At 36.7% G+C, this 23,437-nt stretch overlaps 1 long non-coding RNA gene across 1 annotated transcript in view; it reads left to right on the top strand.

The window, feature by feature from the left end:
* The window catches only part of LOC307187972, a 233,621-nt gene that overhangs the window by 190,936 nt on the left and 19,248 nt on the right, over positions 1–23,437 (top strand). The window contains exon 2 of the long non-coding RNA XR_013828770.1: positions 14,158–14,268. This is a non-coding gene — a long non-coding RNA (uncharacterized lncRNA). The remainder of the gene's footprint in view (positions 1–14,157; positions 14,269–23,437) is intronic.

Here is a 23,437-nt window from a genome sequence, read left to right as displayed (position 1 = left end):
TTTGTTGAGGATTTTTGCATCTATGTTCATCAGTGATATTGGCCTGTAGTTTTCTTTCTTTGTGACATCCTTGTCTGGTTTTGGTATCAAGGTGATGGTGGCCTCGTAGAAGGTATTTGGGAGTGTTCCTCCCTCTGCTATATTTTGGAAGAGTTTGAGAAGGATAGGTGTTAGCTCTTCTCTAAATGTTTGATAGAATTGGCCTGTGAAGCTATCTGGTCCTGGGCTTTTGTTTCTTGGAAGATTTTTAATCACAGTTTCAATTTCAGTGCTTGTGATTGGTCTGTTAATATTTTCTATTTCTTCCTGATTCAGTCTTGGCAGGTTGTGCATTTCTAAGAATTTGTCCATTTCTTCCAGGTTGTCCATTTTATTGGCATAGAGTTGCTTGTAGTAATCTCTCATGATCTTTTTTATTTCTGCAGTGTCAGTTGTTACCTCTCCTTTTTCATTTCTAATTCTATTGATTTGAGTCTTCTCCCTTTTTTTCTTGATGAGTCTGGCTAGTGGTTTATCTATTTTGTTTATCTTCTCAAAGAACCAGCCTTTGGTTTTATTGATCTTTGCTATTGTTTCCTTCATTTCTTTTTCATTTATTTCTGATCTGATTTTTATGATTTCTTTCCTTCTGCTAGCTTTGGGTTTTTTTTGTTCTTCTTTCTCTAATTGCTTTAGGTGCAAGGTTAGGTTGTTTATTCGAGATGTTTCCTGCTTCTTGGTAGGATTGTATTGCTATAAACTTCCCTCTTAGAACTGCTTTTGCTGCATCCCATAGGTTTTGGGTCGTCGTGTATCCGTTGTCATTTGTTTCTAGGTATTTTTTAATTTCCTCTTTGATTTCTTCAGTGATCACTTCATTATTAAGTAGTGTATTGGTTAGCCTCCATGTGTTTGTATTTTTAACAGATCTTTTCCTGTAATTGATATCTAGTCTCATGGCATTGTGGTCAGAAAACATACTTGATACAATTTCAATTTTCTTAAATTTACCAAGGCTTGATTTGTGACCCAAGATATGATCTATCCTGGAGAATGTTCCTTGAGCACTTGAGAAAAATGTGTATTCTGTTGTTTTTGGATGGAGTGTCCTATAAATATCAATTAAGTCCATCTTGTTTAATGTATCATTTAAAGCTTGTGTCTCCTTATTTATTTTCATTTTGGACGATCTGTCCATGGGTGAAAGTGGGGTGTTTAAGTCCCCTACTATGAATGTGTTACTGTCGATTTCCCCTTTTATGGCTGTTAGTATTTGCCTTATGTATTGAGGTGCTCCTATGTTGGGTGCATAAATATTTACAATTGTTATATCTTCTTCTTGGATCGATCCCTTGATCATTATGTAGTGTCCTTCTTTGTCTCTTTTAATAGTCCTTATTTTAAAGTCTATTTTGTCTGATATGAGAATTGCTACTCCAACTTTCTTTTGGTTTCCATTTGCATGGAATATCTTTTTCCATCCCCTTACTTTCAGTCTGTATGTGTCTCTAGGTCTGAAGTGGGTCTCTTGTAGACAGCATATATAAGGGTCTTGTTTTTGTATCCATTCAGCTAATCTGTGTCTTTTGGTGGGAGCATTTAGTCCATTTACATGTAAGGTAATTATCGATATGTATGTTCCTATTCCCATTTTCTAAATTGTTTTGGGTTCGTTATTATAGTTCTTTTCCTTCTCTTGTGTTTCTTGCCTAGAGAAGATCCTTTAGCATTTGTTGTAAAGCTGGTTTGTTGGTGCTGAACTCTCTCAGCTTTTGCTTGTCTGTAAAGGTTTTAATTTCTCCATCAAATCTGAATGAGATCCTTGCTGGGTAGAGTAGTCTTGGCTGCAGGTTTTTCTCCTTCACCACTTTCAGTATGTCCTGCCACTCCCTTCTGGCTTGTAGGGTTTCTGCTGAGAGATCAGCTGTTAACCTTATGGGGATTCCCTTATGTGTTATTTGTTGTTTTTCCCTTGCTGCTTTTAATATGCTTTCTTTGTATTTAATTTTTGACTGTTTGATTAATATGTGTCTTGGTGTATTTCTCCTTGTATTTATCCTGTATGGGACTCTCTGTGCTTCCTGGACTTGATTAACTATTTCCTTTCCCATATTAGGGAAGTTTTCAACTATAATCTCTTCAAATATTTTCTCAGTCCCTTTCTTTTTCTCTTCGTCTTCTGGGACCCCTATAATTCGAATGTTGGTGCGTTTAATGTTGTCCCAGAGGTCTCTGAGACTGTCCCCAGTTCTTTTCATTCTTTTTTCTTTATTCTGCTCTACAGTAGTTATTTCCACTATTTTATCTTCCAGGTCACTTATCCGTTCTTCTGCCTCAGTTATTCTACTATTGATCCCATCCAGAGTACTTCTAATTTCATTTATTGTGTTGTTCATCGTTGCTTGTTTCATCTTTATTTCTCCTAGGTCCTTGTTAACTGTCTCTTGCATTTTGTCCATTCTATTTCCAAGATTTCGGATCATCCTTACTATCATTATTCTGAATTCTTTTTCAGGTAGACTGCCTATTTCCTCTTCATTTGTTAGGTCTGGTGCATTTTTATCTTGCTCCTTTATCTGCTTGTGTTTTTCTGTCTTCTCATTTTGCTTATCTTACTGTGTTTGGGGTCTCCTTTTTGCAGACTGCAGGTTCGTAGTTCCCGCTGTTTTTGATGTCTGTCTCCAGTGGCTAAGGTTGGTTCAGTGGGTTGTGTAGGCTTCCTGGTGGAGGGGACTAGTGCCTGTGTTGTGGTGGATGAGGCTGGATCTTGTCTCTCTAGTGGGCAGGTTCACGTCTGGTGGTGTGTATTTGGGTGTCTGTGGCCTTATTATGATTTTAGGCAGCCTCTCTGCTAATGGGTGGGGTTGTGTTCCTGTTTTGCTAGTTGTTTGGCATAGGTTGTCCAGCACTGTGGCTTGCTGGTCGTTGAGCTCTCACTCTTTTTTATTGCAATTTATTTGTGGAAGAATTTCCTACATACTGGATTTTGCTGATTGCATTTCTGTACTGTTATTTAACATGATGCTTTATCCCAATTTGATCAGGTTCAGGATTGAGTTTTTGCAAAGAAGCTGTAAAAGTGATGTAGTATATTTTCCATTGCAGTACACCAGGAATCACATATCATCTGTTATGTCTCTGTTTGGAATATTTAGATTGGTCATTGGAATTAGATAAATATTATCAGTCTCAACTGTCCATTGTAAAGTTCTTGATTAGCTTTTTAGTCAAAGGTTTTCATAGTCGTAATTGATCATTGCCTAGCTCCAGTAGTTTATTAAGAGATCATGTCTCTTTTTGCTCTGTAAAAAGCACTACGTTTGTTGTGGAGATCAGGGTGATGTAAGCAGGAGGACAATTACAGTTTCTAATATTTTCCTTCTCCTAGGGGTAAGACAAAATGGAAGCATCTCATTAACACATTTTTTGGTGTGTGATTTCAGCTAGTCAATACTGTAAATGTAGCTATTTTCCAATATAAATGACATTGGAGTTAACATTCCTAAAAATACTGTGACATGACTCTAGCTACTGTGAAGAAAATAGCTTGCTTTAATTGCAAATAATGATTCTTAGTCTAGGGCTAAATATAGATAATGATTTGTTGGTGCATTCAGCATGATTTCTCATCCATTATATCATCCAATTCTCACAGCGACTCTATGCGATAAACAAGGAAAGAATAATTTTCTCTATTTTACAGATGTGGAAACTGAGGTTCAGAGAGCTGAAATCACTTTCCGTTGTCATCCACTGAGTTGGTGGAGGAAGTGGGATCAGATTTCAGATTCTTGACTCCAAATCCTGTGTTCTTTTTTGTTGTGCAGTACTTGAGTTATCTCTAGATTCAGGCTTCCTGGCTATTTGTTAAGTTCAATAATAAGTACCAATAAGCCAATAAATTAGTATAAAACTGTCGATATGCTCTATAAGAATAAATAAATATAATTAAAGGTGTGCATAAAATTAAAAGTTGCTTATAATTATTTTCATGGAACCATGAAAGAGTATCAGCTACCTACCAATTTTTATTTTTTATTGCTATTTTTGTTATATTAGCACATTCTCAAAACTTCTTTTAAACCTCTAATATGTGACAGATTGAGGGAATAAGATATTTTGTCTTCACAGGAGGACTTGATAACATGGTGCAAGGAGAGAAGATAAACCAGTAATTATAGCATAGATTAGTAAGATGATGGGTTTTAGGCTTCAACAATTGTCAATTTTGACTTGACCCTAAATTCTGTCTCTCTTATTACTGTCAGTATATCAGATGACCAAGAGTAGCTTGTTCAAAACACATAAGATACATTTTACAAATATAGCTAGTGGCTTTCTGTATAAATAATTCTATTTGTTTTTAGGGGTCAGGCATGGGTAATTACACTTCTGAAATTTTCTTCATATTTTTCCATCTGAAGAAATGACCTTCTCTTAGTTGGTTTCCAAAGGTTGACTCTCAGGTGGCTGCTGTGTCTAAATATGGCCTTAGCATTGGCCCTAGCACCAAAAGGGGCAGGAACCACATGTAACCTATGTAGGGAAATCCAAATGTCAGAGCTGGCACAAATCTGGCTTTCCATAGGCCCAAGTTGTCCATTTATTCCTGGCCCTAAAAGAGTCTGGGACACATTTCAAGTCTAGTAGGTCTGGGTGTTTATTTCTGGAGCACAATTCCTATAGATTCTCTGATAATATTTGATTCCCAAAGTCAAGGATAAAAGGACAATTCTTAAGGAGTTCCTCAGACACTAGAGATTTATTTGAATGACTTGGGTGACATGTTTTCTTAAAAAAGCTAATTTATCCCCCTGGAAGAAACCTGCTTTTTTTGTTTAGAGAAACCAATAACAGACAAAAGTAAACAATACCACGAAAAAAAATGAGAGAGAAAAATATAATACAGACATGCTGTGAATACTCATGTACTGAATTAGGTGAATTTTAATGTCATATGTACCTGGCCTAATGCCTGCATTGATAAGATGAAGAATTTGGTTTTAGAGATGTTCTTAAACAGATTGGAAGACCATCTATAAGGTATGTTATTTTTCTTGGTATCTTTATGTTGTGTTGTACATGAGCAAAAATTTTAATCAGGTGGAAAACTCAAGACTTTCCTAGTCTCTCCATCATGGCAAATCTTAGAGAAGTGTCTGCATCTCCAAAGCATCTTATCTTTGTTTGCTAGCATAATCCTTCAGGATACATTTATTAGCCATTTTATTCCCACTTTCTAGATGAGAAAACCAAAGCTCAGAGGCTAAGCACTTTGGATATCTGAACAGGAATTAAGAATTTGGTCTTCCTGACTCAAAAGCCAAACTTTTAAATTGTTTCTCAAGTTCAAGAGACTGATGTTACACTTGGGTACTTTTTGACTTTATAAAAGAAACAGAGTGCCAAGATTATGCCAATTTTATGAACTTAGGTTGAGATTAAAGGTAAAATTTGGAAAGATAGTAAGTTTATTGGGATATATTTTTAGGAATAAGTACATGGCTATGCCTGGTGTTTCCTAGAATTGTAAATGCTTCTGTGGAAGGGACATTAGGGATTATCCAGTGGTCCAAACTCCTTCCCAATGCAAGATTTCTTTTCATACCATCCTCAAGAGAAAGCCATTCAGCTCTTCCTGAAACATTCTAGTGAGGAGAGAATGTGCTTGGAGAAGCAATTTGGTCTGTTGTTCATTTTCTTGAATTATTGTAAGGTTCTTTCCTCTCTCTAACTGAAATCTGCCTCCTGTTATATCCACTCCTTTCCCTTGGTCTGACTTCTACCATAATATACAAAACGGTCATTCCTTCATTTACACAGTAGCCCTTCTCACCTCTTGACTGTACACTTTCAGTATTTTTCAATGTCCCTGAAACTCAAGGTTAAGCATGCTAACAAAGCCAACAATGTTAAAAAGAAACTGAGGTCAAGGAGGGGAATGAAGCATTGAGGAATCACAGAACTAATGGCCAGTTCTTCAAAACCATGCAGGCAGCATTTCATGATCATCGAATAAGCATCTCCAGTGTTTTTAAAACTACCCATATTGTTGATTTCATAAACCATTATCAACAAGTCATATTTATTAAGCACGCTTTGGGAAAATGACACTGTGTCAACTGAAGGCATGACATATTTTCAATGGCTTGTTTCCATGTGGCAATCTCTTCTTGCCAAATGATTAGAGAGCTCTTAAATACATTTGCATTAACATCATTATTTGTCTAAAAATTTAATAAGAAAGCTGAGCTCCTCTTGAAAAGAGATGATCTCATGTTTGAAAAGAAATATTTTTTTCCCATCAGATTGATACAGTTTACGTAACTGTGTGTTTTTACTTAAGCACTAGTTTGCAAAATGGAATTATCGTGGACTCAAAATACCCTCAGAATTATCTATAATATAATCTTTAGTCAAAAATCATTATGAAGGAGTAGCTAAACACAATTTTAGAAAATATTATTAGAAAACTTTCAGTAATTTCCAGGTAGAGGATGCTGGAAAGATCCACTCTAATTCTCCGAGCTACACAGTTTAACTGCAGACTGATTGTATTTTTAAGCTGTAAAACATTACTTAGAAATCCTATATCATCTGAAACAGATGAAGTTCAGAAAGTTTCAAAATCTAACAAATCCTAGTGATTTTCAAATAATATTTGAAAGGTTAATCACGAGTAATAAATCTCCCAGTATACCTAATCCTCATTACAATGTCATTATAACACTATAAAATCATCAAGATACTATAAGGAAAACAGATATGAGTTTTACAATCTCTTATCTCTTTAAATCTCTTATAATAGTTTCTAATAAATAGCAAAGTGTATAAACGTTTATAAATGATAACTTTATAAATGTTGAGCATGCAATTGTTTTTTGATTCTTCAGACCTTAGTCAACCCCAAAATGACACATCCAGAACAGGCACACTTCTGAGAACAAGGAGAAGTGAAGAGTATTGATTGTGACAAAGGTGGTAGAAAATGAGTTCATGCCTTTAAAAAAGATTTAAAATAGGATGGGAACCCAGGTTGTATGCACACAAAAATAACCAAAGACTAGGGCAAAAAAGGATAAACAATGTATTGATACATACATTCAAGAAAATGCATAAATGATGAAGGAAAACAAATAAATGCTTAGAATCAGGAAAAGTATTCTTGAAAGAATTTGGGTGAGGGACTAAGTTTCCAAAAAGTAACTGGGCAGGAAGATTGTGTGTGTTTGTTTGCATGTGTGTTTGTATGTGTATAGAGTTACAGTGTTAAAAATAAGGAGAAATATTCAAAGTAATAGTGACTATGGCACAAATGGAGAATAAGAATTAAGATGAATGAGTGGTAGCTGAACAGCTGAAGAACTTTATAAAGGATGATAGTACTTTGTAACCCTCTAGTTATGTTGAACTGTATGCAATTGTTGATATTAAACTATTTTGACCTACAGACACAGCTGTTTCCTATAGTTCATTGTAAGTTCTCTTATTTGAGCTGTAAGGACTGCCCATACCAGGAAGGAAGACTGTTGGGTCCCAAGGCAAAACTATTAAAGAAAAGGAATGTCTGATGATTATAGGAATTTACATCTGAATTAAGATCTTTAGGTGATTTTCATGTATGCCACAGTTTAGTAACCATCATTTGGCCACAGTCTTTGGCTGAAAGAATAGTTCTAGTACTTCCCTTTGTGTTTTATCCCATAGGCCTGGTAACATGGATAATTGGATGAATAGATCCCTAACCCTAAGTAACTATGATTTGTCCTTGAACGAAGCTCTGCCCAGACATATAAAACAGTGATCAACAGGCCCAATTATCTTCTCTTTTTCAGAAATCAGCCAAGTATAGGAAAATAGTCAATTTACGTAATGGAGGCATATACAAGGCATATTTTCAGAGTGTTAAAGTAAGAATCAAGGGTACCTACTTTTCAGCAATACTTGTACATCTTTAGAGTTACTTATACATGTTGGAATTACATTTTGGGAATTTGTCAGCCTGCTAGAGCTATATTTGGACCCTGAAGGTAGTCCTGTCTTCCTAAAGCCTGGCCACATGTTAGAACCTCTTGCTGTTTCTTTGTGTATCATTAAATCAGGTTTCTAATGTATTATTTAACTGACTGGAATGAGCTCTGTTCATCTCAACCAAAAGGGCATTCAGATATCGATATGAAATCCAAACCAGGATTTTAGTGAAATGTTTTAATTTTATAATTTAGAAAGAAGAGAAGACAAGACACTGGCTATTTGACTGTATAATCAGCCCTGAATAACTGAGTTTGATATACCTTCTGAAATAGAGCTAAATAATGTTAACTTTCATCCTTTCCCTCCCCACTGCCAATCTAAAACCTCTAGAAAGATGTCCTGTCATCCTGCTTGTTAATTTAAAATTAGTCCACACAGCCCCAACTTCCCTTGAACTTGGGAGCAAAATCTCCAGTAATGAGGTTGAGTGACATTCTTCACCCATTGCTTTAAACGGTCAGAATTATCATGATTAGGATTCCAGTTTTCTTTGGTAGCAAGCGCAAGTGTTTAAGCAATAAGTAATACGGACAGTAGTGACAACGTCCTATTTTAGAGGACACAATTGATAACATGTTAACGATTTTGCCTGTAAAAAAAAGGTACTGAGGGAGTACTGCAGTGGATAATATCACAAACATGCATACGCAGTATTTCTTGAGAACAAAACTGTTTTACTTATTTTATTTCATGGCCTTTAAAGGACAAAATTCCCTTGCATTCTTCCCATATGACACCTTCATTTAATTTTCATGACTTAGTGCAGAATCCTACTATGTACAATGATGTCTGTGCTTTCCTTGATGTTCTAAGCCTCTGATACCTTCTGTAAAAAACTTTAGATTCTGAGCTTTAAAAATGGTACTATTCTGTTGTTTGTGAGTTTCAAAAGCTTCATAGGGATAAAAATCTATGATCACTTAGAAAATCTTGCAGAAATCAGGCTCTTCTCTATATCTCTGCTGCTACCACCTAGTCTAAACCATAACATCTCTTGACAACTAGAACTTCCTACATGGTTTCCTTTTTGTTCACCACGAAACATTTTCCATAAAGCAGCCATAGTGAATTTTTAAAACTCTAAATCTGATTTTGTCCCTCTCTCTCTCTCACACACACACACACACCCCTCACATGCTCTATTTAGAATGACAGTCTACTGCTTTTAGAATAAAATCCAAATTTCTCTCTGATTCCATCTTCAACTGCATCTCATGCAACTCACCCCATGCTTACTGGACTTTAGTTTTTTTCTCGGCTCCAGAACTTTGTACTTGTTTCCTTTGTTCTTGTCCTGGAACAGACATAACTTGGCTCTCCCTATGGGTGATTGTGGCCTTAGCCCGATGTCACTTCCTCAGAGAGGTCTTCTCTGACCAACCCGTATAAAGTGGTTTTCCTTAGCTACTCTCTTTTTCATCAGATTGTTTTCTTCGTAAGACTTAACAAACTTTGTTGTCCTTCATCAGGCCCAGCTGCCAAGTGCATCCTTTTGGTCTGTGCACTGATCTCTCTTCTAAGTGTGTGGTCCTGGGTAGCAAGTCTGCTTTTACTCAGTGCATGTAGTAAGAGTCACAGCAGCTTCCTGCAGAAAGCGTCGCTTCCCTCACTGTCTTCAGAGGGGTGGTAGGGCTGGCAGGGCCCCTCCTGTGCAAGTATAAGCTACAGCACGATTTGGAGGAAGCAGTTAAAAACTCTTAAAGCCTGGATTTTAAAATAAAAACCTACCTAAACAAGTCAGTGTCATACCTGCATTCCAGAAGGCAATTTGTGTTCTTTAAATTGATAGACCCAAGTAGGAATCTATCTGGAGGAAATACTCAGACAAAAGTGTAAAGATACATGAATATGGGATTCAGTGGAAGGGGTGCTTAAAGATTTTTCTATAATCATTAGTTAAGTAAATTATGAGACATCTCTGCAAAGACATATATTGACATGGTAAAACCTTTACAAAATCTTGTTGAGAGAAGAAGTGGGCTGCAAAGCAGCATATATAGAAGGAACTTATTTATTTAAATTATATGCTTGCTATATGTTGATAAGTATATTTTAGTACTGAATCATAACTGTTATAGCTATTCAACAAAGTTCTGTCTGTGGTTGGTTGTGTCCAGACTGTGGAATTTCAAGGGATTTTTCCTTTCTTCTTTATATGGTTCTCTATTTATTTATTTTACAGCTAGTGTGCACTTTTGTGGCAAATAGAAAAAGTGAAATAAAAAATATTGTAGCAGAAAAAAATACTGTTACAAACTCTATAGCAAAATGGTGAAATAGTTACATGGAGAAAAAATGACAGATTTCACAGTCATACAATGATTATAATTATGCCAACATACATGAGGATTAAAGACGTGAAGGACTGGCACACAAGTGACAGTTGTGTTGCAGTCAATAGGATTAGGAATACTCATTCACATACTGCTTTAAAATTTTCACTAATGCTGTATTATTTTCTATAACTGAAAATATTTTAAAAGACTAATCTGCCTATAGATATTGGTTATTTGGCAATTCGCACAAGAATTATGGGTTGGTAATTTGGATAAAAAAGATCGGAATATCAAACATGCTCTTACTATGTACATATTACATATTTAAATGCATTATTACATACACACACACATATATGTGAATATATGTGCATTACCATGAAATAAAATTCAGTAAAACTACAATATTTGAAGTCTGTAGAGAAGTAAAGTTAGTCTTGAATTCTACTCTATTATGTCTACACAGGTAGAGTTCTATCTTAAGGACTTTTTTTTTTTGCGGTACGCGGGCCTCTCTCACTGTTGTGGTCTCTCCCATTGCGGAGCACAGGCTCTGGACGCGCAGGCTCAGCGGCCATGGCTCACGGGCCCAGCCGCTCCGCGGCATGTGGGATCTTCCCGGACTGGGGCACGAACCCGTGTCCCCGGCATCGGCAGGCGGACTCTCAAACACTGCACCACCAGGGAAGCCTTAAGGACTTCTTTATAATCGATAGAGTGAAGAATTTCAGAATTTCAGAATATATACTTAAAAGCTTCAGTTCATGCTACATTGGCAGAAGCGCTTCCACTCTTGGTTCACTACTTTGAACTATGTTAGTAACTAATCTAGTCAACTTGCAGGATCTAATGGGGGCATATATGCCACAGATAATTCTTGGTACTTTAGAAGAACTTTGATCTTGTACTCTCTTTTTCAGTGACTAAAAGAACCTTAGGAATGAATCTAGCAGAAAAGTTGCTATGCATAACAATTCTCTCAAAAACTGTTACAGGTGACTATCATGTGTATCTTTTCTTCTGGCTGTAACGTAATAGCCATTCCAATTTTGTCGCTTGGTATATGTTCTATATCTGTTAGTTCACCAGTATTATTTACATCTTTGAAGAGTACATGCACTTACATGTAATCATAGCTGTATAATATATCCATAATCTAAGGTTGACATCAATAGTTAATACTGTTTTAAAAATAGAATAAGCATGTAAACCTATTCAGTTAAAAAATTTTTTTGGAACTGAAACTCAGATCTCACTCAATTGTTTTATAAATTGGTGAGCATTTGCTTATATTGCTTATAAAGTGAGTAAATGAAACTAGAAAGTCTGCACAATGTAGGACAAATAGCAAAGCACCCATATTGTTTTCATGGATCTTTTAATTAAGCCATTACATTTTGAACAATAACTAGTTTTTTCTTTCTTCATTATTCTTGTTACTGCTTAGTTTATATAACATCATAGTTTTGAAGCATACTGAATAAATAATACAGTTCATACAAGGCAGTCATTTTTCTTATAAGCAAAACTAGCAAGGGAGAAAGTTGAAACAGGTGTTTACTGAGCTCCTACTTTGTACAAAGCATGATGCTTGGTAATGAAGATTTCAAGATAACGAGACAGAGTACTGTCCTCACGGCCTACTAGGAAACAACAAAAGCTCTACTTATGTGCAGATATACTACATAGTAGGAAGTTTCCAAAATGTGGGAAGCTGTTGATACGTGTGGGTGGCAGGATATAGTATAATGTAGAAAATGTTCTAAATTGAGGTTTGTGTAATGTATTGTCTGAATACAGAAGAGGAAGCAATTAATTTCATCTAGGTAACTGTGAGAACTGGTCCTTGAAGAAAGCCAAAAGAAGAGAAGACATTTGAGCAGGACCTCGAACGCTGAGTTAGATCATTCCTGGAAGACACACAGCAGGTTGTGAAGAGAAGAATTGACACTACTATGTCATGGACTACTCCATGTGATGGAATAAAAATGCCAACAATCTTACTGATTTTAATTCCGTATGTTCTCAAATTATTAGATGGCTTCAATGCTTTCATTAGCATATCATTTGGCATTGCTCTTCTTTTTCTAAATTCTACACTAGCAGAATGTGATAGGGTTCTTTACTTTTTGTGAATTTGGCACATTGACAGCAGAGGTGGCTGGCCTCAGATGAACCACCTTGAAAACCATATATTCCAGTGATCACTGCAGAGGTTGATGGCACCTTGCTCTACATAGTAGGTCTTACCTTTTTCCTGCTGGCACAGTCCAGCGACTGGAGTCTGAGATGAGGAGAAAGGATTGTGATCACTCAACACAACTGGTATAAAAAAACTCCCTGAGAAAATTATTTCCTCTGTTGGTTCTGATCTCAGTGGGAGCACCTATGCTATAATAAATCCTAGTGTAGTTTGGTTTCTTCTAAAGTCTGGGAAGTATGCAAGTGCTAATAGGTACTATCTTTTTTGAGTCATGGTCCCAAATCATAAGATAATGAAAAATGTTAAACAGACCTTGAGAATACTGCATTGGGATAAAAACACAGAAAGAACAAATTTGATATTGATATTAGAATTAAGCTTATATTACAAACTCATGTGGCACAAAAAGGAGCAATTTTATTTAGTAAGGAAATTGTGTGAGGGGGGTAGAGTAACTATAGTTTTAGCTTTAATCTAGGTTGTTGAGATATAATTGTCTCAGGGGGATTTAATAGTCTTAATTTGCAACTGGCAAGACCAAAGAAAAAGTCTGCTTTAGATACTTGTACTTGATCATTGCCAGGAGGGAGATGTGGAAATGTCAGTTTAGTCTGCCTCAGACAACAACAGCAGCAGCAACAGGTCCAGGAAAATGGCTAGAAATGTGACACTGTAGTTGATAGAAACTTGTGTTCATTTTATACATCAAAAGTACTATGACTTTGTTTCTTCAAAAGCTATATGACAGGGCTTCCCTGGTGGCACAGTGGTTGAGAGTCCGCCTGCCGATGCAGGGGACGCGGGTTCGTGCCCCGGTCCGGGAAGATCCCCCATGACGCGGAGTGGCTGGGCCCGTGAGCCATGGCCGCTGGGCCTGCGCGTCCGGAGCCTGTGCTCCGCAACGGGAGAGGCCACAACAGTGAGAGGCCCACGTACCGCAAAAAAAAAAAAAAAAAACAATTAAAAAAGAAAAAAAAGTCCTGCTTAAAGTTATTAATTGTCATGAGAGGAGGGAAACTTTATTTTTGGCTCATTTAATTATTAAAGCATATGTATCTTAATCAGTAACACAAAATTTCAGCACTCTGAATTCTTGCCAGAATATAGTCTCAAATTCGCTGCAGTGAGTACTGCACAAAGAATATGTGGTCTGTCTGCTCTTGAAAATCAGTGTTTCACAACCTTTTTAAGCCTATGTTCCCACTTAATAAACGTAAAAATCTCATGCTCTCCTAGAGTCTTAAAAGCATATCTACTGAGTATAATTATTTTCTGCCAGTCAATAAGTTGTGCTTTACTTTCTATAGATATTGTATTATAACAATAAGAATATTATTTAATATTGTGAATATTAAATAATATTTTAATTTTGAATATGCCTCATGTTTCATGTTTCCCTCCTGAGACACTTGTACCTTGTGGGGGACAAGCAAGTGACGAAGTATGTCACCAGTTGAGAACCACCCCATTAGATATCCTAAATACTGTTTCCTTTGGGTCTAGCCAGACCATCAGAGAGCTGCACAACTGGCTTGCATTCCCTCTCTATTTCTACCGTAACCTGGAATGGAATTAAGGAATTCTAGTTTGGATTTTTACAATGGCTTGCGTTGAGAAACTTGATGAACAAAGACTATACAAAACTTGGTATTATATTTATTATAGGATGGTGTTGAGGATAGAATCCACTACATTTTACCTATCCTTTCTTGGAATACATGAAGATGTGCATCGGCAGTGGGGGTACGGGGAGTGAAGATCTTGCTTTTCCTAAGGGTAAGTTTTGTTTCTTTTATCTGTACATGCATCCTGTAACAGTTCTGTTTTTTTCTTTTCTTTGGCCCTAGGACTCTGAGTCCAAACATAAGCCCACTCCTTTTTATTGTATTAGACTTTCTTGTATACACTTTATGTAATTTAACATCTAGGTGATTAAGAGTATCAACTTTGGAGTCAGCCAACCAGGGACTGGAATCCTAGCTCTTGGTAATTACTAGCACTGTGACTGTAGACAAGTAACTTAAATTCTCTAAGTCTTCATTTCTTCTTCTAAAAAAAAAGAAACTAAAAACATCTTCCTCATGGAGTTGCTATGATTAAATAATGCAATTTATAGTATCTAGCACAGTTCGTGGCACATGAAACAATTGTCATTTGATTAATTATGATTTGTATGGTTTCCCTTTTGCCCTGATACCTTTATCTTTGTGTGTTTGCTTATTTGTTTTGTTTCTCGTTTTGTTTTCTGTCTTGGTGTTGTAGTGTTTCTTTAAGGAACCTCAAATAACTTTTAGAATAAACTTGAACATAAGTAAATAAAGATCATATCATGCATGTGGGATTCTTCAGAGTAGTTTAGGAAAACGAGCTGGGGGCTATGAGGAGAGTAGGAATTCCAATGATGGCATTTAAGCTGGTTTTGAGGGGATTGATCACATGCAATTTTGCAAAGTATGTGGATATTTTAAAAATTTATTAGTATCCTTAATTTGTTCTCTTTAATTTCTCCTTTCAGCTTTTATTTTTTATTTTTTGCTACTTTGTCCTGCCCACCCTCAACAATACCTCTCCTACCTTTAAGAATCTATGTCCTCCTTTTGATCTCTTTGCCAAAGTGTTGGAGGCTATTTAAAGTATCAGGTAGGATGTTAGATGGGATAAGTTTGAGGTGAGAGTACCATCCATCCCTAAGGGAGCTAACTTTTGAGAAATGGCAAAGAACTGCCTCTTATCCATCCCACATGCCATCTGTGATGGCCTGATGATCCATGAGTATTTAGGACCGCTTCTGAAGAACAGGGTTTACATTCTCCCGCTACGTAACGTCCTCCATGGAGGACCTAAGAAGTGAGTCCTAGTATCAAAGCTAATGTGTAGGTAAGGCTCAAAATTGAAATAGGGTTCCAGCATATCTTAATTAGAATAGTCAAGTGTTTCCAGCTTTGTGACTGGGCAAGGCCAATTGTATATTTATTTATCATACAATAATAATAATATTAAGATCTTACGAGTAATGTTGCAGTAAATCCAAATACTAACCATGTGGACGTAAGTTTAGACAGATTTTCTTCTTATATATTTCTCTCTGGAGGTAAATGAAGTTTTGTTTAGAGCCATTATTCAATTTAAGAAAACATTTTCTGAATATAACTGAAGTTGGAAGAAATAAAATAGAAGAAAATAACCACCAGATGTAGTCAGTGACAGACAACAGAAAAACATTTTTTTAAAAATTCTTGAAGTGATTGTCTTTGATAGAGATGGCTCAGTTCCTCTTAACGTATTATCTTAAACCTTAGCAAGATTTCATTCCTATCACTCCACAAAACTGCTTTCATCTCAGTTACCGACGACCTCCATGTTACTAAACGCCATGATCAATTCTTGGTATTTCATCTTGATTATCAACATCATGTAATACAATTGATCACTGCTTCTGTTTTCATGTACTTTTCTCATTCAAATTGAGGAACACCATACACTATTTTTCCTGCCTTACTGATCACTCCTTTCTGATTTCTCCTCTTCCACACAAATGAACTCTTAGCATTGGAGAATCCCAAAGCTCTGTCCTTCTGTCTCTTTCTTCTCCACTTATATTTACTTTCCTGGTGATTTCATCCAGAGTTATTACTTTATATATTAACTATATGCTGATAAATCCCCCATTTTTTTTGATGACTCCCAAATTTTTATCTCCAATCTTGACCTCTGCTCTGGACTCATATATGTAACTACCTATTCAACATCTCTCTGTCCGTGTCTAATAGACATCTCAAATCAACTTCCCTAAAATGGGATTCCTGATTTCTCTCATCCTCAAACCTATTTCTTCTGCCTTCCCAAGCTGAGTTGACCTCAACTGTGCCTTTCCAGTTACTCGGGCCAAAAAACTTAGAATCATCTATCACCCTTCCTTTTCCTTACTCCCACATCCAGTTTGTTAGGAAATCCTGTTGACTTTTTCTTCAAAGCATTTTCATAATCTGATCACTTCTCATTTCGATAATACCCTGGTCCAAGTCACCGTTATCTCTTGTCTATATAAAATAATAGCTTCTTTAACAGGCCTCTCTGCTGCTATTCTTGCCCCTGTTATTGTTTTCTCAAGCCAGCAGCTAAACTGATAGTATGAAAACGTGTCAGGCCATGTCATTTCTCTGCTCAGAACCCATGTCTGGCATTCATGTCATTCCAAGTAAAAGTCTAAGTCATTACAGTGGCTCACAAGGCCCCATGCTCTGGCTATCTTCTGTCCCCCTGCCCTCAGGTACCACTCCTCTCTCCTTTGCTCACCATACTTGGACCACACTGACATTTGTGCTGTTCCTTGAACATGACAGGCATGTTTTTACTTTAGGGCCTTCGCTATAACTCTGCCTCTAGCCTGGAATTCTCTTTCTGTGAGTATTTGAGACTAACTTTCATACATCCTTCTAGCTTTGCTCACATATCTCACTTTGAATGAGGCCTACTCTGACCACCCTGTTTGATGCTACAGCCTTAAGTACTCCCATTCCCTCTTATCCTGCTTGACTCTCTCTCTATTTTTTTCCTTTTAGCACTTATCACCATCTAACATATTATATATAAGTAAATTACATTTCACATTTATTATTTATTGTTTTTCTCCCCCAAGTAAACGTAAACTCTCTAGGGGCCAGTGTTGGGCATTTAGTGTTTCTTTTACTTATTAATTTATTGATTGCAATTTTTTGGTTTATTATCATAAACACCTTTGTCCATAAATCTTTATCTGTTTAAAAGGATTATTTTCCTAAAATAGATTCCCAGAGATGGGATTATTGGGAATAGGACTCTTTTAAGGCTCTTGATAAATATTACCAAATTGTTATCCAAATGGATTGTACCAATTTACATTCTCACCAACAATGTACTAATGTTTACTTTATTAAATCCTCATCAATATTGAGTGTTGCCATTTTTTGACAACTTGTCAAAAAATATTATATGCTAGTTATTTAACTGCAGTTCCTGTGACACTGAAAATGTCTCCTTTGTTACTTTTATAAATTGCTTGTGCTCTTTTCACCTTTATAAATCACTTATACCTATTCTTTGTCCAATCATCTATTAGGGTTTTATGTTATCTTTTTCTTGTCAATTTGTCTAATTTTAGCTTAATATATCTTAAAATTGATATTCATTTTATATGGGTAATTGTGTCATAGCTATAATACATAGGTGTAATGTTGTATACATATTGTCATTAAATAAATGGGTCTAAGGAAAGTAAACTTTCAGCAGCTTTATTCATAGGTGTTACAGAGAGAAAGAAATCTCCATGGAAACTTTTAAATGTTTGTAAAAATTTTTGCCATCTCACAGTACATGGAGCTTGGTGCATATCTCCAAATGAAATCTCACAGAAACGGTTTGAAGTATTTGTAGGAAAGGTTACTCTTGAGCAATGTCTAATGTCCCTACAAAAATGTGGCAAAAGTGCAAAGTAGGTAGAGCAGAGAAATAAACAGGTTTGGTGTGTAGATGAGCATGACTTAGAAATGCACTTCCATTGATAAACTGTCAGCATCAATTGTACTTTAAAATTTTCCTCTTCTTAGAATTTATTCTCTGGTACCAATTTCTAGCCAAGGAGAATGACATTGATTGTAGATAATTGAGACTGAACTTTTGGGGTGATTTTAAAGGTGACTTTAAATCTCTTCATATTTTGCTTGTTGGTATTTTAAAGATCTAATGATAATGATCTTACATTTGCAGCTAGGGCAAGCTAAAAAAAAAATCTCCCATTACTGCAGAGGCCCTGTCAGAGACAATTCATTCTATTGGATTTTTTGTGAGTGTATCTTTAGTTAAGAATGTCGTATGACTTCTTTTGCTTTATTATGTTACATGTTCTAAAACCTTTACCCCAAAAGTGAATTTATACTATGCAGGAGGATCAAGTTTTCACCACAGAGAAGCTGCCGTTCCCAGGGTTAAATGTGGCCTCTATTTAGCTGTGTGCAGCAACATCACACAACAGTGTGAGGTGAGAATGAAGGATCTCTTTGGACCCAAAGAGAATTTAAGTAGGCAGAGAATGTAATTATCCAAGCTGGATTTAAGTCGGAATGACGGGGTTAACATCCTTACAAACATCTGTCCTAATTGAAGAAAATTGAAACTAACAACAGCTACTTTCCCAAAATGTGAGTCACACACCTTTTCCTAGTGTCTTTCATTTTCTCTTTATTGATAGAGTCTCCCAGGCAAGGACTGGATTTTATCTAGTCAGCTGTCTATTGCCAGCAAAGCTGTTGTTGTTCTTTAAAGATATGAAAATACAATTTAGTCACTACTCAAAAAATTTATGAAATGTGAGAACTATAATTTCTCTTTTGGTTTCTAGGCTAATAACAAAATAAAACATTACACACATGGCATGGAGCTCAGGTTTGTACAGCTTGAGATTATTTTATTTTGCTCTGATGTTAAATCAAATAAAATAATATTTGGCTAAATCTATGGAAGCATTAAAATACAGGATTCTGAATAATCTCAGCTTTAAAAATATTTCACACCTTCTATAAAAGATAGTAATATTCCTTTGACTGTAATATGTTTGATTCATTTGCTTGCATTTCTATACTCCTACACTAAAATGTGAACTCTTGAGAGTAGGGACTATTTTTTTTTTTTTACTTCACCTGAACAGCGTCATCACATAGCACATGCTCCTGGCACAGAATAGATGCTCAATACAAATACTGAATACTTCTTATTTACTTTATTTACTTGCATCATACCAACTAATTAGCCAGCTTACATGAAATTAATAATGTACAATTTCTCTACTTTTTGAGATGTAGCTTTTCTTAGACGAATGAATCCCTACTTTCCCCTTTTGTTAGAATATTCCCAATTCATACTCCTCTAATATTCAAATATTTTCTTATTTTTCTTCTACTGGAAGCAATCACTATCCTATAATTAAATGCATTTAATTAACAATGGGAGATTTTAATTCTTAACGCTGTTGGAAATTGTTTTTAATTTTAATCCCAGTTTAAAATGCTAAATGCAAGAAAGACCTTGCTAATGCAGGGACCTATTAATTTATAGCCCAAACTTGCCTCTGCTATTTGTTCTTCAAATGACTCTTTAGCCAAACATCATGGAGCTGCCCTGTGGTAGCGGCTGGGTATACAAGCAGGACACCTGAAGAACTTTTGAGGATGAACATCAAGGGAACAGATAGCAGCTCTTGTGCCTTTTTTGTATAAATATTACCTTTCCCATGATGCTTGACAGTTTTAAAACTCTGCTATAATACAGTTTGTAGCCCATAGCAGAAAGAGGCGGAGATGTAAGCGTGGTATGGTATACAGGCCCAGAGACAAAAAGGACCTGTGAAAATTCAAGTCACAAGGTTACATGGATAACTTATTTGAGGTTTTTTTTTTTTTTTTTTTTTTTTTTTTGCGGCACGCAGGCCTCTCACTGTTGTGGCCTCTCCTGTTGCGGAGCACAGGCTCCGGACGCGCAGGCTCAGCGGCCATGGCTCACGGGCCCAGCCGCTCTGCGGCCCGTGGTATTTTCCCGGACCGGGGCACGAACCCATGTCCCCTGCATTGGCAGGTGGACTCTCAATCACTGCGCCACCAGGGAAGCCCTATTTGAGGTTTTTAAAATGTGTTGTTACACTGTGATAAAGGTGGAACAATTTGGCTTGAATAAAGGAATCTCTAAACCTTTAACTTTGGTTTTTGTCTTTTTTCAAAGTTCAGAATGTTTGGTAATGTATTTGATGCTGCACATTTCATGAAGCTTTGCATGCATGGCCTGGGATTAGGACAGGCGTCAGTCAGAAATATGGCACTACTGTAAAAAGTGCTGTTCTTGCAGAATTTCCAACCCAATTTAAACATATACATTCTTGATATTTTATAAGAAATATTTAGTATCATGGGATTTACAGCCCAATTTTCTGACCGAACAGGTTCAATAATTTCTAAAAAGCTTAGGATAAGCAACTTCAAAGTTGTGCCAAAATCTCTAACTTCAGACGTCCTTCCAACCACAGCAAAGTACTCTAGTAAATACTCCTTAATCCTTCATTAGCCAGTATGCCATTATCTCTATGTAGATGGTTAATGACACCCAGCAGGCTTCTGAGCCACCTTCCCCTACTAGTAGGTGGTATGGGCTCAAGGACTTACTAGTTCTATGTTTCTTACTAAGTTTAAGCATAACCAGGAGACAAATTTGCTATAAAAACCACACAGTGCCTTTCAATGTCAAACGTAAATGGCATTCATAGTCCTGGCAAATAATTTGCCTCTCACAGCCCCAGAGATGAAGGCAAATGACCTATGTGTGTCTAGTCAGGCACTTCTACCCAAGCTTGAATTTTGGGGGCATGAGACAAAGGCAGTAAGTCCTACTGAAGTTGTTTTTATAGCAAAACTGGCAGTGTTGAGGATTTATAGTTTGATCCCTCCAGGGTTCTTAGGTATCCTTAGGTGACACCTTAAACAGGAAGAGAGAATTTTGGCTATTCTTTACTCCCTTGGATTCTTTCCAGGCCTGTGTTCCAGACTTTCTGGTTATCATTTATGCTAACTCACACCCTTCCAATAAATTCCTTTTCAGTTTAAGTTAACCAGAGAAAATTTCTGTTGTTTGCAACTAAAAATCCTGGCCAGAAAGTAAAGACATATGATGCCATGGTGATATGATTTGTTTTACATCTGAGATTGGCATTATAAAACTGTAAATGTCAATCTAAATTGTCTACAACAATGGCCCAATAAATATGAAGACTTCAACTAGAAGAAAATAATATAAAAGAAAACTCAATAGCACATATTTTTGTCTACATCCATCTTTATGAAAATAATTTAACAAAAGATTTTAGAAATTTATTTAAAAAGCCACTTTTGATTTCTGGCTTTGGTTCTAACATGTAGGGAATTTGGAAGTTGCCACTCTGCCCTAACAAGAATGAAAAAGCTTAACAAATTGAAAAATCAGCAACTCTTTCTAAATTTATCAGAAAAGTGAGGTCACAGGCCAAACTGCTACCCCTAAAAATTAGAGAAACAGACAAATAAATACAGAGAATCACAGCATACGCCCTGGCAGAAACCTCTCTGGGAAGCAGTGCCAGGGTAGGAAAACTTGAACTACCATTGATGAATTGCCAGCAGCTTAAAGTGGATAAGTCTGAGAGTTAAAAATTCCAGTCCTAGGAGGGGTGCCAAAACTTTTGTGAGTTTTACTGCCGCAAACTTGCCCAGGCTCTTCCAGTGAATACTGGAGAAAAATTCCCTCTGGAGGAGGGGAAAAGGAACCATATTGAAATATGGTTTCAGAACATTCCATTCTTAGCAAGACCTAACCTCAAGAGAAAATTTTTTTTTTTTAATTTTAAAAATTTTTGGCTGCGTTGGGTCTTCGTTGCTGTGCGCGGGCTTTCTCTAGTTGCAGCGAGCGGGGGCTACTCTTCGTTGCAGTGTGTGGGCTTCTCACTGCGGTGGCTTCTCTTGCTGCGGAGCACGGGCTCTGGGCACGCAGGCTTCAGTAGTTGTGGCTCGCAGGCTTAGTTGCTCCACGGCATGTGGGATCTTCCCGGACCAGGGCTTGAACCCGTGTCCCCTGTGCTGGCAGGAGGATTCTTAACCGCTGTGCCACCAGGGAAGTCCCAAGAGAAAATATTTTACCAGAGCCTAAACTATAGGGTTTTTTCAGAGCCTAACTGACTTGGGGGAGAGAAATACCCAACCCCAGCTGGCTCTAGCCATCTGTGTGGGAGAAGGAAATATGCAGTTCCAACCCCCACTATGCTTTTACATGGGAGAGGGGAAATACCCAGCTCCAGCCCACTCTAGCCATCCTGTCCCACCTAAGGATTTGGGGGAAGGGTAGGACTGAGAAGCACTTGTTCACAGTCCAGATTCACAGGATCACTAAAAGACTGAGACCTAATTATAACATCACATCACAGAATGCTTCCTCTGCCCCTCATATCTTACCACCACATTACTAAAGGCCTGCTTTCCTCAGTGCCTTTTACTTAGTCCAGTCATCAAAAAAAAAAAAAAAAGAAAAAAAGAAAAAATTATAAGGCATAATAAAAGGCGAAAAACACTGTTTAAAGAGATAGAGCAAGAATCAAAACCAGACTCAGGTATAGCAGAGACGTTATTATCAAAGTGGAAATTTAAAACAACTATGATTAATATGTAAAGGGCTCTATTGGATAAAGTAATGCAAGAACATATGGGCAGCATAAACAGAGGGATGGAAATTCTAAGAAAGAATCAAAAAGGAATGCTAGAGATCAAAAACAGTGTTACAGAAATAAAGAATGCCTTTGATGGACACATTAGTAGACTGGACACACTGAGGAAAGAATCTCTGAGCTTGAGGATATATCAATAGAAACTTCCAAAATGAAAGAGCAAAGAGAAAAAAGCCTGAAAAAACCAGAATATCCAAGAACTGTGGGACAACTATAAAAGATGAAACATACATGTAATGGGAATATCAGAAGGAGAAGAAAGAAAGAAACAGAAGCAATAAATGAAGCAATAATGACTGAGAATCTCCCCCAAATTAATATCAGACACCAAACCACACATCCAGGAAGCTCAGAGAGCTCCAAGCAGGATAAATGCCAAAAAAACCTACATGTAGGCATGTGGTATTCAAAACTCAGAAAATCACAGGTAAAGGAAAAATCTTGAAAGAAGAAGAAAAACACCTTACCTACAGAGGAGTAAAGATAAGAATTATATTCGACTTCTCAGAAAGCATGCAAGCAAGAAGAGACTGGAGTGAAATATTTAGGATATTAAGGGGAAAAACACCAAATGGCATTCTGTACCCTGTGAAATTATCCTTCAAAAATGAAGCAGAATAAAGACTTCCTCAGGCAAACAAAAATTGGAGGAATTTGTTGCTAGTAGACCTTACT

Source organism: Stenella coeruleoalba (assembly GCF_951394435.1).
Source record: "Stenella coeruleoalba genome assembly, chromosome: 6".
Taxonomy (NCBI): Eukaryota; Metazoa; Chordata; class Mammalia; order Artiodactyla; family Delphinidae; genus Stenella; species Stenella coeruleoalba.
The sequence above is the reverse complement of the archived record's forward strand: the minus strand, read 5'-3'. Positions and strand labels throughout refer to the sequence as shown.